The 15740-nt window shown below is 44.1% G+C and overlaps 1 protein-coding gene across 4 annotated transcripts in view; it reads right to left on the bottom strand.

The window, feature by feature from the left end:
• CCDC3 (coiled-coil domain containing 3) overlaps nt 1-15740 on the bottom strand; it is a 197329-nt gene that overhangs the window by 170195 nt on the left and 11394 nt on the right. The window contains exon 3 of one of the 4 annotated variants that reach the window (XR_009211182.1): nt 2144-2371. The exons of the other annotated variants lie outside the window; for them this stretch is intronic. The gene's annotated coding sequence lies outside the window, so the exon portion shown is untranslated. Of the gene's footprint in view, nt 1-2143; nt 2372-15740 lie in introns of those variants that run through there. 4 annotated transcript variants of the gene reach the window in all.

Here is a 15740-nt window from a genome sequence, read left to right as displayed (position 1 = left end):
GAGAAAGGAACCAGGGATGCCTGCTCCCTTCTTTCTAGATGGGTAGCCATTCATCTTCAGTCTGAACCCCTGGGACTCCTCTGAAAAAAAATCTTCTTTTTTCCTTTTTCTTCCTCTGTCCTCTCTTCAGTGATAGATAACAGTGTCTCTGTACTATGAGACACTCCCTTCAGATGCATCCTCCAAACTGGGAAGAGTTAATTTCCCAAACCTTAGACTGGTTGGTTTAGGACTGGGCTCAGGGGAAGGGAACCCAGAAGTCCAAATGCCTGCAAAAGGGTAGTTTCATTTTTTATTTTTTTAATCAGTTGGGCTTTTGGCCTCCCCTCTCCCTTTGCAAACCAGTAAAAGGCCTTGGGATTTTTTGAGCTGTCCTTACCATAACCTCCTTGTTTCATTTTGATATATGTTTCCTAATAACCTGGTTGTCTCTTCTCGCCTTCAGGCCATCAAACTCCAAATGATCATGCAACCAGAGCCTCGGACGATGGCCTTTTCTGCTGGGGATACTTAGATAAGCCTCTGAGGGAGATCTGACTGCTGTTTTCCCCAAAACAGTGCCCCTTGTTAGCAGAAAGCAGTTAACTTTGGTCATCATCCTTATCCTTACCTTATTCTAACTGCCGTTGGATGTACTTATTTAGAGGCGGGAATGAGACAGCCAAATGCCTAGGCAGATATAAAGGTATCCCCAGAGAACCTCCGACCCGCCCCACAAGTGTTTACATCAGATGCTTTTGTATATATGAAGGAACCTGCCCAGGGCCTCATCTGAGCCTGCTCACATGTGCACTGGGGGAATGGGGCGGAGCCACAGGCAGGGGGAGGAGCCTGGCTCTTCAGTTCCTGTGTGGTGGCCTGGGATTCAATCTGTGAGGTGGGAGGCCTGTTGATAGGACTCCATCTCACTTTGCTGAGTTTTTTTCTTTTTTTTTTCCCTTTTGCCCCATAAAATGCTGCTCTGCCCACCCTTCAATGTGTCTGCATGTCTAAAGTCTCCTGGTCATGTGACATTAACCTAGTTTTAGCTGAACTAAGGAGCAAAATTCTGCAACAATGATGCCTTAAAGACATTTCTGCCTGCACAATCATTTATTTTCTTTTTCTTTTTTTTTTTTTTTTTTTTTTTAGGCAGAGTCTCACTCTGTCACCCAGGCTGGAGTACAGTGGCACAATCTTGGCTCACTGCAACCTCCACCTCCTGGGTTCAAGCAATTCTCCTGCCTCAGCCTTCCAAGTAGCTGGGATTACAGGCATGTGCCACCATGCCTGGCTAATTTTTATGTTTTTAGTAGAGACGAGTTTCACCGTGTTGGTCACGCTGGTCTTGAACTCCTGACCTCTAATGATCCACCTGCCTTGACCTCCCAAAGTGCTGGGATTACAGGTGTGAGCCACTATCCCTGGCCACACAATCATTTCACTTAGGAGTTTTATAACTTGCAGTAGATCCTGAGAAAGACAGCATTTTACTGGGGCAAACTGTGGTAGATTCTTAGTCTTCTCTTTAGTGGTGGCCTCTGTGATCTCTTTGGAATAGCTCAAGAATGCTGTCTTTTGGTCTTCCTTCTTGGAATGTCTCAGGACAGGTGACATAGGACACTGAGCTGGAAGAACACACAAGCACGGACACAGGGAACTGTTTTCTAAACTCAGGTGTCATTCCTGCTCTGAAAGCAGCTTCTAAACGGAGCAAACAAATCCACCTGGAGCAGGAGTAACCACATCCCCTTCCATCTTTCATCTTATTAGATGAAGACTTTTTTTTGGGGGCAGGATCTCAGTCTGTCACCCAGGCTGGAGTGCAGCAGTATGATCATGGCTCCCTGCAACCTCCCCCTCCTGGGCTCAAGCAATCCTCTCACCTCAGCCTCCTGAGTAGCTAGGAGGCTACAGCTACAACTACAAGCACCTGCCACCATGCTTGGCTAATTTTTTGTAGAGACAGGGTTTCTCAATGTTGCCTAGGCTGGTCTGGAACTCCTGAGCTCAAGCAGTCCTCCCATGCCAGCTTTCTTAAGTCCTGGGATTACAGGCTTGAGCCACCGTGGCCTGCCCAAGTATTTTTTTTTTAATGAGAGATTTTAAAAGCTTAACAATGAGAGAATACACCCAACAGGTCTACTATTCCAACTCACCTTTGCTTTTTTCTTTTCTCCCCTTCCACAGTAGGAAGTATCCTCTCTCAGTACCTAAAGCTTTGATGTCACCTCCTCTAACAGGTACACCATGCAGTGTAGATCATTCCAAGTCTTTGTGAGCACTAAGTTACAGTCTCGTGAAGAATTCCATTGAATTGGTTCCAGAGTTGGTGTCTCTTTTCTAATCCTCCATTTATATGATAATCACTTGAAATTCAAGTCACCTGTTACTAGGATTGCAAGAAACAGAGGAATCAAATCTTTTTTTTTTTTTTTTTTTTTTTGAGACAGAGTTTCACTCTTGTTGCCCAGGCTGGAGTGCAATGGCGTGATCTCGGTTCACCACAATCTCTGCCTCCTGGGTTCAAGCAATTATCCTGCCTCAGCCTCCCGAGTAGCTGGGATTACAGGCATGCACCACCAACCACACCCCGGCTAATTTTTTTTTTTTTTTAGTACGGATGGGGTTTCTCCATGTTGGTCAGGCTGGTCTCGAACTCCCGACCTCAGGTGATCCGCCCACCTCGACCTCCCAAAGTGCTGGGATTATAGGCGTTAGCCACCACGACCAGTGGAATCAAATATTTTCTTCTGGCGTTCTTTTAAAACCTTTAAACCAAGGTCCCAGCTCTCATGCTCACTTGAACTAACTCTCCCTCCCCCTCCCCCTCAGCTTTTATAGATTTTTCTACAATACTTTCTCCTTACCCTTGTTAAAGCATTTGTTATCACTTCCATCCTTTACTGTTTAATCTTTCTCATGAGCACAAATACACGTGCACACACATACACACACTCACACGAGTTCCCCGTGCCGGCTCCGAGTCTGGGTGCTGTTTTACTGAGCTATCTACGTTGGACCTGTGTTCCCGTTATTCCACAATATTACCACATTCCAAGAGGAGAAACCATTTTATTGTCTATTTCTTATTTTGATCCACATATCACATTAAAATGGAGCAAAAGAAAGGGTCTCAGACAATATGAGTGCGTTCTTTAAGATGCTGGCCCTATAGAAATAGATTTCATGTTTTCCAAAGAGGATCCGGTACAGCCCAGCCGCGGCCGGTCACTTGGCGCCATCTGCTGGACAGGGACAAACAGTCGTAGGCAGGGAACATCAGAACCGAGCATAGGTGCCCACTGCAAACCTGGCTCCCTGATGAACCAATGGTTTCCCACTGGAACGATGCTTTATATCCCTTTATAACAAATCATCCCTCCAATTCCTTATCAATATCTCAGAAGCTAGGGAGTCTTTTCCACTGTGGTTTTCCTATTTCCTCTGCTGGTGCATAAAGTGCCTTTGCTTTGTTTAACAAGCAATAAACAATTTTTTGTTTTGCATATCACTGTATCCTCAGCATCCTGCATAGTGACTGGCACATGTAGGGGCTCCAAAATCGGCGGGTTTTTTTGTTTGTTGCTTTGGCTTTTAAACGAAATGATAAGTGATTGATATCTGAGTCTGGGAAGATGACACACAGATACTCCTATTTTCATCAGATAGGTTTTTTTTTTTTTTTTCTAGACTTCCCAGCCTGGGTAGTGGGTAATGGTTTAGAAGCTCCTAAGGATGAACCTCTCCCCACCACTAAAGTATTGAATCTGCTAATAATAAGGGAAGAAACACTAATAAATAAATAAACCAGGAAAAAACCTTTGTGGGGAGGGGAGACAGGAAGGAATAAGGTCTTTGCATTATAGATTCTCCATGAAACCTGGCCTAGATCGGATGAGCCTTCAATGCTCAATATACGTTTCAAAAATTGATGATTAACCGACTTGCTCAGTGCAATGGTTAATTTTATGTATCGACGTGGGTAGGCGGATGGGCATGGTGGCTCCACGCCTGTAATCCCAGCACTTGCAGTGGCCGAGGTGAGCGGATCACTTGAGATCAGGAGTTCGAGACCAGCCTGGCCAACATGGCAAAACTCCATCTCTACTAAAAAAAAATAAAAATAAGTAAAATAAAAATAGCCAGGCATCGCGGCGTGTGCCTGTAATCCCAGATATCCAGAAGGCTGAGGCAGGAGAATTGCTTGAACCTGGGAGGCGGAGGTTGCAATGAGCCAAGACTGTGCCAGTGCAATCCAGCCTGGGTGACAGAGCGAGACCCTATCAAAAAAAAAAAAAAAAAACCTAAAATAATAGGGAAGGGGGTATCAGAGAAATAGGGAAGCAAAGGAGGCAAGTCTCGATGGCTAACTCAGTATGGGCAGAAGAGTCAAAGCTGCCTCCAAATTTCTAACTTAGCAAATGGGCGAACGATGATGGCTGGAATTAAAATGAAAAATAGAGAGGATAAAGCAATTCAGCCAACAGTAATACATTTAGGATTGTTGTCAGAGGCATTCGAACCAGAGCCACTCCATCTTGGGTGAGGACTAGGAAAAATGAGGCTGGGACTTGCTGGACTGCCCTCCCCGAAAGTTAGATATTCCTAGCCTCTAGATGTTTGTGGCTAAGGGAATAGATTGATAACGTTTACTAAACAGACACAGGCTTAGGAGTGTCCTGTGTAGAAAGCAAAAAGTTTCTTCCTCAAAGTTTCCCTTGTTAAAGAATAAATCATAAGTGTTAGAAGTAATAGTTCCTTTTAAAGACTAACTTCCTTCAAGCCTCCTTGCTTTGTGCTAATAACTCTTTGTTAAGCCCTATCCTATGTAGCTGTTAAACATGCTCACAGGCACATAGTACATTCTATATCCTTGTACTTTAACCGAGATATCCGTGCTGGACGTGCTCACAGGCATGTCCCAGCTCGCAGCCTATGCCTATGCCTATGCCCCTTTCTTATTTGGGAATGTTACTACTTTTCTAAGTCCTTTAGTAAGCAACTTCCTCCTTTCCCTTGTTTTCCATTGCTTTCACCTATTTAAAAAGTTTTAAATTGTCAGCCAATCGGGTTCAGTTTAGATTGTAACGTCTGCCTCCAGCCAACGGAGACAGGACAGAGTAGCAGGGACAAGCTGCCTAAGGGATAAAAATTGCTTCCCATTCCCTTTGAAAACTGGCACAAGACAGGGATGCCCTCTCTCACCACTCCTATTCAACATAGTGTTGGAAGTTCTGGCCAGGGCAATCAGGCAGGAGAAAGAAATAAAGGGTGTTCAATTAGGAAAAGAGGAAGTCAAATTGTCCCTGTTTGCAGATGACATAATTGTATATTTAGAAAACCCCATCGTCTCAGCCCAAAATCTCCTTAAGCTGATAAGCAACTTCAGCAAAGTCTCAGGATACAAAATCAAGTGCACAAATCACAAGCATTCCTATACACCAATAACAGACAAACAGAGAGCCAAATCATGAGTCAACTCCCATTCACAATTGCTTCAAAGAGAATAAAATACCTAGGAATCCAACTTACAAGGGACGTGAAGGACCTCTTCAAGAAGAACCACAAACCACTGTTCAACGAAATAAAAGAGGACACAAACAAATGGAAAAACCTTCCATGCTCATGGATAGGAAGAATCAATATCGTGAAAATGGCCATACTGCCCAAGGTAATTTATAGATTCAATGCCATCCCCATCAAGCTACCAATGACTTTCTTCACAGAATTGGAAAAAACTACTTTAAAGTTCATGTGGAACCAAAAAAGAGCCACATTGCCAAGAAAATCCTAAGCCAAAAGAACAAAGCTGGAGGCATCACGCTACCTGACTTCAAACTATACTACAAGGCTAAATTAACCAAAACAGCATGGTACTGGTACCAAACAGAGATATAGACCAATGGAACACAACAGAGCCCTCAGAAATGATCTACAATCATCTGATCTTTGACAAACCTGACAAAAACAAGAAATGGGGAAAGTATTCCCTATTTAATAAATGGTGCTGGGAAAACTGGCTAGCCATATGTAGAAAGCTGAAAACTAGATCCCTTCCATACACCTTGTACAAAAATAAATTCAAGATGGATTAAAGCCTTAAATGTTAGACCTGAAACCATAAAAACCCTAGAAGAAAACCTAGGCAATACCATTCGGGACATAGGCATGGGCAAGGACTTCATGACTAAAACACCAAAAGCAATGGCAACAAAAGCTGAAATAGATAAATGGGATCTAATTAAACTAAAGAGCTTCTGCACAGCAAAAGAAACTACCATCAGGGTGAACAGGCAACCTACAGAATGGAAGAAAATTTTTACAATCTACCCATCTGACAAAGGGCTAATATCCAGAATCTACAAAGAACTTAAACAAATTTACAAGAAAAAAATCAAACAACCCTATCAAAAAGTGAGCAAAGGATATGAACAGACACTTCTCAAAAGAAGACATTTATGCAGCCAACAGACACATGAAAAAATGCTTATCATCACTGGCCATCAGAGAAATGCAAATCAAAACCACAATGAGATACCATCTCACACCAGTTAGAATGGTGATCATTAAAAAGTCAGGAAATAACAGGTGCTGGAGAGGATGTGGAGAAATAGGAACACTTTTACACTGTTGATGGGACTGTAAACTAGTTCAACCATTGTGGAAGACAGTGTGGCGATTCCTCAAGGATCTAGAACTAGAAATACCATTTAACCCAGTGATCCCAATACTGGGTATATACCCAAAGGATTGTAAATCGTACTACTATAAAGACATATGCACATTTATGTTTATTGCGGTACTATTCACAATAACAAAGACTTGGAACCAACCCAAATGTCCCTCAATGATAGATTGGATTAAGAAAATGTAGCACATATACACTTCTGGAATACTATGCAGCCATAAAAAAGGATGAGTTCATGTCCTTTGCAAGGGCATGGATGAAGCTGGAAACCATCATTCTGAGCAAACTATCGCAAGGACAGAAAACCAAACACCACATGTTCTCACTTATAGGTGGGAATTGAACAATGAGAACACTTGGACATAGGGTGGGGAACATCACACACCGGGTCCTGTTGTGGGGTGGGGAGAGGGGGGAGGGATAACATTAGGAGAAATACCTAATGTAAATGACGAGTTAATGGGTGCAGCACACCAACACGGCATGTGAATACATATGTAACAAATCTGCACGTTGTGCACATGTACCCTAGAACTTCAAGTATAATAATAATTTTTAAAAAATTGCTTCCCTTCTTTATTCAGGTGTGCTCTCACCACTATTCCATCTGCGAGGAGCACCCTTTCTGCAGAAAGTAAAATTACCTTGCTGAGAAAACTTTTTGTCTAAATGCTGATTTTTCCTTAGGGTACCAAGGAACAAGCATTCTGTTTCTGAATAAACATTTTACATATAACAAAATGGTGGCACATACGGGGATACATTCCCCTCTGGGGGTGGCCTCTACTCCTTTCTCATGAGGAGGCACATGTTGCGGTGGCCTTAGGGGTAAGGAATCGAGACCCACCTGGTGTGATGAATAAACCTGGACTCTCAGCAATGCAGAAAGAAACTGGCCGGCAACCTTCAGTAAAGAATCCTCACATACCACATGGACCAGGTGACCTCATGCATGAGCCAAGGAAGGAAACACTGGAGGGGCCAGTAAAGCATTCCTTAGTCAGGACTAAAGTGGGGCCATAAAGCATTCCTTGGGTGGGACACATACCAAGGTAAGAGAAACAGCAGGAGCGGTAAAGCATTCCTTAGGTCAGGACTGAGGAAAGAAAAGCCACGGGGTGCAGGGGAGGATGGGGGTGGTGGCGAAGTATTCCTTAGACAGGATGTCTTAGAGGTTAAAAAGAGGTGAAAAATTCCCATTAGGGGAAGATTAAACATCACACAAACCTCAAGTAGTAAAAAGGATATTCAAAACTTCCTCTTCCCCTCTTCTCAGGGGAAGAAAGAGGCTAAGCTCCACAACCACTGCCTGCTCCCTAGGGGAAGGGGAAGGAGAAGAGAGAGCAGCAGCGTGGTTGGCTGGCAGAAGCAGGGAAGACCAGCAGAGAGAGAAAAAGAAAGGCAGAGACAGAAAGCAAAAATCTTTTGGCAAAGTTCCAAAGTTTTCTAGAAGAGGTTAAAAAAAAAAAAGAAAGGGAACTCAAGAATGCAAAGAGAAAGAAGGCAAGGTCAGTACTTTAAAGGAGAAGGTCAAAGAAAGTGCTATAAGGGCTATGGATGTAAAGATGAGGAAAGACAAGGGGGCCCTCTGGCCCAGGGTTAATGACTCGTAGAACTTCAACCTGGCATCTGCCGAGCCTCTGGGCCGATGGCGGCCCTGGGCCCAGACTGCAGCCGTGCGGATCCCACCCAGCCCAAGAGACTGAGTGTAAGGGAGAGAGGAAACAGGGGATGGCAAAGAGAGAGGGAGAGAGTGAGAGCGAGCAAATGAAAGAGAGATAGAGGGAGAGAATAAGTGACAGAGAGACTGGAAGAGACAAAGATCAGAGAAAGACACGGAAGGTAAGACTAGGAAGAGAAATAGTGTAAAAGGAAGTCAGAAAGTTAAAGCATGTCAAAGATTTTCTGTGAAAGCCATAAAAAAGTTACAAAAGAGAATTTATGCAAGAAATATTGTATAATTTAAAAGTAATTAGGCCTCCTGAACGTAAAACTATTAAAGAAATGTTTATGTGCAAGGCATAAAATGAAAATAAAATATACTTTTAGTAAAAGGATTATAAGGAGGCATAAGAATATGGATTTTTACCTACATTAAAAGGTTAAAAAAAGGTGCTAAAGAAAATTCAAAAGAAAAACAAATATTGCTAAACCAAAGAGAAATATTATCCAACCCCTTATAAAGAAAATCTTATTCCAACTGCATCAAAGAACCCATTAGGGGCCCTCCAACACAGAGTTAATACCAACAAGTTTCCACCTCCAGCGGCTCCTACAGAGGCCAGGGTACAAGTCAGCAGGGGGACCTAGCCATGGACAGACACTTCCTATGTCGGGGAGGGGGCCAGGTGGCCGTTAGCACAGCCTAGCCCAAGGCCAGAGGCCAGACAGTGGGGGCTCGGGCAGGAGCGAAGTCTAGGGGTGGCCGGGTAAGTCACAAGGCCCCTCATCCCCAACGCCACAGTGCACAGGGGCGATGAGGGCCACAGAGAGGCCAAGACCTTGAGAGAGGGGCAGGGCCACCAGGTCCCCTAGGCAACACTAAGTAGGAATGGGGCAGGAGGCATCACCATGAGGCCTCAAGCCCCAAGATATGCAAAGTTCTAACAAAATAAGGAGCCCCAAAGGGTCCCTCAGAAACAACATAAGTAAACATTTTTTAAAAAGGAAATTTCTCAGCAAGAAGGCACTAGGGTCTATAAAGTAAAAAAAAAAAATACCTATAGGTTGCTTTACTTACATTCCACTGCCGACGTCCCCACATTTAAAACAAAATTTCTCAGAAATTATATACTTGGTTTATCTTCCACTTTCCCTTCCCTCAGAACTAAGTCTTTTAGCACAGGTACCACCCCTAGAATTTCCAGTACACCAGCACCAGCCTGGAAACCACATCCTCATCAAAGGTCAGAAAGAAGAAAAACTTGAGCCAGCCTGGGAAGGACCCTACCTTGTGCCGCTAACCACTGAGACTGCCGTTCACACAGCAGAAAAGGATGGACACATCATACCTGAGTCAAGAAAGCATCACCACCATCAGAGTCATGGGCCATTGTTCCAGGATCAAGCCCTACCAAGTTAAAGCTAAGAAAAGTTAATCTATCTTTTCTTTTTATTTTCTTCCCTTTAACTACTCTCCATCTTATTAAGGTAACTAAATCTAACTCACCTCAAGTTATTATTTTTAATGCCTGTTTAGTTATCACTCCTCCCAGACACAATGACAAGACCAAAGTCTCTATAGTAAAAGTAAAAAACCTAAGGCAAACAAGAACAATTGAGACAAGGTATCAGGATGTAAATGCCTGGCTAAAATGGATTAAATATTCCATCTGCACTCTAAATAAAAGCAATTGTTACACTTGTGTGCATGGTAGGCCAGAGGTCCAGGTTGTCCCCTTTCCACTGGGATAATCCTCTAATCGACAAGACATGGACTGCATGGTAGCTCTTTTTCAAAATCCTACAGCCTGTGATAGTGAACTGTGCCAAACTCTCTCTGCTATTTCCTAAAATGCAGTACCCTGTGGGTCAGCCCCCGAGGGCCATCCAGCCTTGTAGGGACCAGCCCTACAGGGTCTGTGGGTCTTTGTCCCTGTGTGCAGAGACAAGAGATGGTAGAAATAAAGACACAAGACAAAGAGAGAGAAGAAAAGACAGCTGGGCCCAGGGAACCACTACCACCAAGACGCAGAAACTGGTAGTGGCCCCGAATGCCAGGCTGTGCTGTTATTTATTGGATACAAGACAAGGGGGAAGGGTAAAGAGTGTGAGCCATCTCCAGTGATAGGTAAAGTCACATGGGTCACGCGTCCACTGGACAGGGGGCCCTTCCCTGTTTGGCAGCCAAGGTGGAGAGAGAGGAGACAGCTTATGCCATTATTTCTGCATATCAGAGACTTTTAGTACTTTCACTAATTCTGCTACTGCTATCTAGAAGGCAGAGCCAGGTATACAGGGTGGAACATGAAAGTGGACCAGGAGCGTGACCGCTGAAGCACAGCATCAAAGGGAGACGTTTAGGCCTCTGGATGGCTGTGGGCAGGTGTGACTGATGTCAGGCCTTCCACAAGAGGTGGTGGAGCAGGGTCTTCTCTAACTCCCCCGGGGAAAGGGAGACTCCCTTTCCCGGTCTGCTAAGTAATGGGTGCCTTCCCTAGGCACTGACATTACTGCTAGACCAAGCTCAGCTAAGTAACGGTTGCCTTCCCAGGCACTGGCGTTACCGCTAGACCAAGGAGCCCTCTAGTGGCCCTATTCAGGCGTGACAGAGGGCTCACACTTGTCTTCTGGTCACTTCTCACCGTGCCCCTTCAGCTCCTATCTCTGTATGGCCTGGTTTTTCCTAGGTTAGAATTGTAGAACAGAGATTATTATAATAGTGGAATAAAGAGTAATGCTACAAACTAATGATTAATAATATTCATATATAATCATATCTATATTCTATTTCTAGTACAACTATTCTTCTTCTATGTATTTTCTTTATTATACTGGAACAGCTTGTGCCCTCGGTCTCTTGCCTCAGCACCTGGATGGCTTGCTGGCCACACAGCCTCCATCTTTCAAGACCAATTTTACCTCATGTCTCCAATGACAAGGGGAAAATTTGGCATTCCTTGGAGACTTAACGGGATGCAGTGAGATCAGGCACTTCCAAGAGCTGACCCATCGGTCCACCGTTATTCGTCACCAAGCAGATGTATGGCAGTATGGTAGAGGACCCTTACTGGACATTCTGCCAAACAATTAGAGCAGTACTTGAGTTCTAGTTCAATTGGCTATCCCTTTTACCCTGGCATTTCATCAACCAGAAAAGCTTTTTCTTTTAAAAACTCAAGCAAAATAGCTAGACCAAGACATGTTAAGAAAGTTTGAAGAGGAAAAACCTATAAAATCAACAGGAGGGAACTGTAGAAAGTAAAGAGTTTCCTCTTCAAAGTTTCCCTTCTTGTTAAAGAATAAATCATAAGTGTTAGAAATAATAGTTTCTTTTAAAGACTAACTTCCTTCAAGCCTCCTTGCTTTGTGCTAATAACTCTTTGTTAAGCCCTATCATATGTAGTTGTTAAACATGCTCACAGGCACATAGTACATTTTATGTCCTTGTACTTTAACCAAGATATCTGTGCTGGACGTGCTCACAGCCATGTCCCAGCTCACAGCCTATGCCCCTTCCTTATTTGGGAATGTTATTACTTTTCTAAGTCCTTTCGTAAGCAACTTCCTCTTTTCCTTTGTTCTCCATTGCTTTTACCTATTTAGAAAAGTTTTAAATTGTTAGCCAATCAGGTTCAGTTTCTATTGTGAGGTCTGGCTTCAGCCAATGGAGACAGGACACAGGAGCAGGGACAAGCTGCGTAAGGGATAAAAATTGCTTCCCTCCTTTATTCAGGTGTGCTCTTGCCATTTTTCCCTCTGCGAGGAGCACCCTTTCTGCAGAAAGTAAAATAACCTTGCTGAGAAAACTTTTTGTCTAAATGCTGATTTTTTTTTTCCTTGTGGTACCAAGGAAAAAGCATTCTGTTTCTGAATAAACATTTTATATATAACATCCTGATATCCCAATATCTTGAGAAAAGAAGCATTCCTAATTTTGCTTTAAAGATAGTAATATCAATTCTTGCAAGATATAGTCATTAAGAAAATTAATCCTTTATCACAAACCCTTGTAGCAGAGCACATCTCCCCATGATCTTCTTTATCCTACATAAACGAGTATTACACCTAGGGTGGACATGTTTCTTCTCCTGCTTTTGGGAACGCCCTACCCTGTCTATGGAGTAGCCATCTTTCACCACTTTACTTTCTTAATAAACTTGCTTTTGCTTTGTACTGTGGACTCACCCTGAATTCTTTCTTGCACAAGATCCAATAACCCTCTCTTGGGGTCCAGAGTGGGACTCCTTTCCAGTAACATTGTGAGATCTTGATTTTGAGATGCCCAAAAAGTTGCCATCCATCAGTGGATTACAGAGGTCTGAAGACATGGGGAGGCGGTGAGCAAAGCCATGAGAAGGAGTGAGATTGTCGAGGGAGAGGAAGGTGAGCACAGTATGGGTGCAGGGGCCGGGCTTGTGTGGACACATCTGGAAAATGCTAGAGCACCCCATTAGCAGCTGAGGTTCCCCAACAGAAAAGTCAGGCCCTCCAACCAAGCCTTTGTCAGTCACACACAAAAAAGTTTTAAATCTCTCATCTGCGTTTCTCTGGTTCACACTTGTTCAGAACCCAGGCAGGGAAGAAGAGAACTGTTTTCTGAGGCCCCCTGAAGATCCTGACAACAAAGAGAATAGTTGAAGCGTCAATATCCTTCCTTCCAGAAAGTGTTCTGGCTTCCAGGCAAACTGCCACCACCACCCCAGCAACCTGAGATCAAGGCACTGGGGTCTGCCTAGCAAGCCCGGGTCCCAGCCCCAGCCAAGGGAATATTGAGTGAGCATGCTGTTGTGCGCGCACCCCAGAAACTTTACGGCTCTGTCACTAAAGGGAGCCACTCCAGTGGTTCTTCCCAAAGAAGTTGGCTTCAAGATGACTCAGTGTCCCCATGCCAGAAATAGAAATGGCTGGCAACTTTCACATGGCAGTTTCTTCTGCTAACAACAATTCCACACCCTGTTACATGCCCATTGAATTTAACAACGGGAGGTCCTTAGCGATTTTGGACACAGCAGATGGATTTTCAGTCCAAAGCATTCAGGAAGCACTGAAAGCTGTGCCTCCCCATCCCCACCCCCGTCCTGGGGCTTTGTAATGCATATTAGCATATTGAAGGCCCTGGAAAGGAATCTCCAAAATTTTGTTTAACTCAAACTTTCTGATCCACAATCCTCCCTCCTTTCCAGGCAGAAAACTTTCAAATATTCCATAAAACATCAGAAATTCAAGGGCCCATGAGGCCAGGCACAGTGGCTGATACCTATAATCCCAGCACTTTGGGAGGCCAAGGCGGGCGGATGACCTGAGGTCAGGAGTTTGAGACCAGCCTGGCCAACATGGCGAAAACCCATCTCTACTAAAAACACAAAAATTAGCCAGGTATGGTGGCAGATGCCTGTAATCCCAGCTACTCGGGAGGCTGAGGCAGGAGAATCACTTGAATCCAGGAGCTGGGGGTTGCAGTGAGCCAAGATTGTGCAACTGCACTCCAGCCTGGGTGACAGAGAGAGACTCCCTCTTAAGAAAAAAAAAAAAGAAATTCAAGAGACCAAGTATATATTGAAGAAGTCTGGATGAAAAGATAATTAATTAGAAAAAGTGGTCATAAAGGGAAAAGATGAACCAAGAGAGGCCTTGTTATTTAGTGATTATTTTTAGATTGGTAGAAATGTGTTCTTAGGCCAAGGGAAGCAGGAAAGATGGTGCATATGAGATACAGAATAATTCATGGAGCAAGGCCCTTAAGGGATTTATAATCAAGTAGCTTTTACTTGGTAAATACTTCTTATATGAATAATAAATGAAAGGAAGTGAAACCCAAAATTTGTAAGTTTCAAATGCAAAGTAGATGAATAATCATTCTTTTAAGATAGTTCCAAAGTTAGCATAACAATTCCAAGTCATTGAGTAAATATTCTCATCAATATTTAAGATTTAAGGCAATTGTTTAGAATATTTTGGGAGTTATGAATAAAACTCTGAATCCTCTCTGCAAAAGGTTTCTTTCTTTCTTTTTCTTTCTTTTTTTTTTTTTTTTGAGATGGAGTCTTGCTCTGTCACCCAGGCTGAAGTGCAGCGGCACAATCTCAGCTCACCGCAACCTCTGCCTCCCGTGTTCAAGCGGTTCTCCTGCCTCAGCCTCCCCAGCAGCTGGGACTACAGGCACATGCCACCATGCCCGGCTAATTTTTTGTATTTTTAGTAGAGACGGGGTTTCACCGTGTTAGCCAGGATGGTCTTGATCTTCTGACCTCGTGATCTGCCTGCCTCAGCCTCCCAAAGTGCTAGGATTACAGGCATGAGCCCCCCCGCCCAGCCTCCGTAAAAGGTTTCTACAGTGAGTTTCAGGGAATTCAATCCTAATTTTCAAATTTGCCACCAAAGCTGTGGTTGGTCCAGGGGGTCAGGAAGTGGCACCTGCCACCCAGAGGTGAGTAAAATGTAGAAAACCACTGCCAGTGGTCCCAGATGCCTATAGCCCTGGGCTAATAACAGTTAAGGAAACATGAAAGGGGCTGCAGATTCATCTGTTGGAAGCCCACACACCTGTTGCAGCCTCAGCTTTTCAAACCTGGCACAGACACATCTTCTCAGCTGTATCCTAAAGCCTGTTGGCAAATGCATCTCAGAAATATAGTCCCTAGGCTTCTAAGGCCTAAGATATAGAGAAGAGCATAAAAGGTGCTAGGAACAAGGCCAGGCATGGTGGCTCATGCCTGTAATCCCAGCACTTCGGGAGGCCAAGGTGGGTGGATCACCTGAGGTCGGGAGTTCGAGACCAGCCTGACTAACATGGAGAAACCCAGTCTCTACTAAAAATACAAAATTAGCCAGGCATGGTGGTGCATGCCTGTAATCCCAGCTACTCGGGAGGCTGAAGCAGGAGAATCACTTGAACCCAGGAGGTAGAGGTTGCGGTGAGCTGAGATTGCACCATTGCACTCCAGCCTGGGCAACAAGAGTGAAACTCCATCTCAAAAAAAAAAAAAATAAAAAGTGGTGCTAGGAACAGTGCTGACGATATCTGGCCCACCCTCTTTGCCCCCCTCCCTTCTCCGTGTCCACTCCTCTTAGCAGTGTACCTTATAACAGAAGACCAGACAGAAGGCTAAAAACCAGCACAAGAGAAGTCTGGACCCTGGAAATGGGCGGGTGAGATCGAAGCATAGAAGGGCTATGGAAGTCTGGGGAAAAATAGGAGGTCCTAAGGGGTAGAAGTTTTCCTCCCTACTATAAAAGGATAAGCTATGTTGGGGCAAGAAGTATGGTCTAAGGTCAGTGGAGAAACTGGAGCAGAGAGCTAGGAGTATAGAGAAGCCATAGCCGCCGCTTTCCTGTGTACTCTACAAAGGGCCGGAATGCATATCTACAGCCTGAAGGTAAGAGATCTACAAGGTTGGTGCACTAGCAA

The sequence above is a fragment of the Hylobates moloch genome, unplaced genomic scaffold (genome assembly GCF_009828535.3).
Source record: "Hylobates moloch isolate HMO894 unplaced genomic scaffold, HMol_V3 SCAFFOLD_2, whole genome shotgun sequence".
NCBI lineage: Eukaryota > Metazoa > Chordata > Mammalia > Primates > Hylobatidae > Hylobates > Hylobates moloch.
This window is presented reverse-complemented; position numbering and strand designations above follow the sequence as displayed.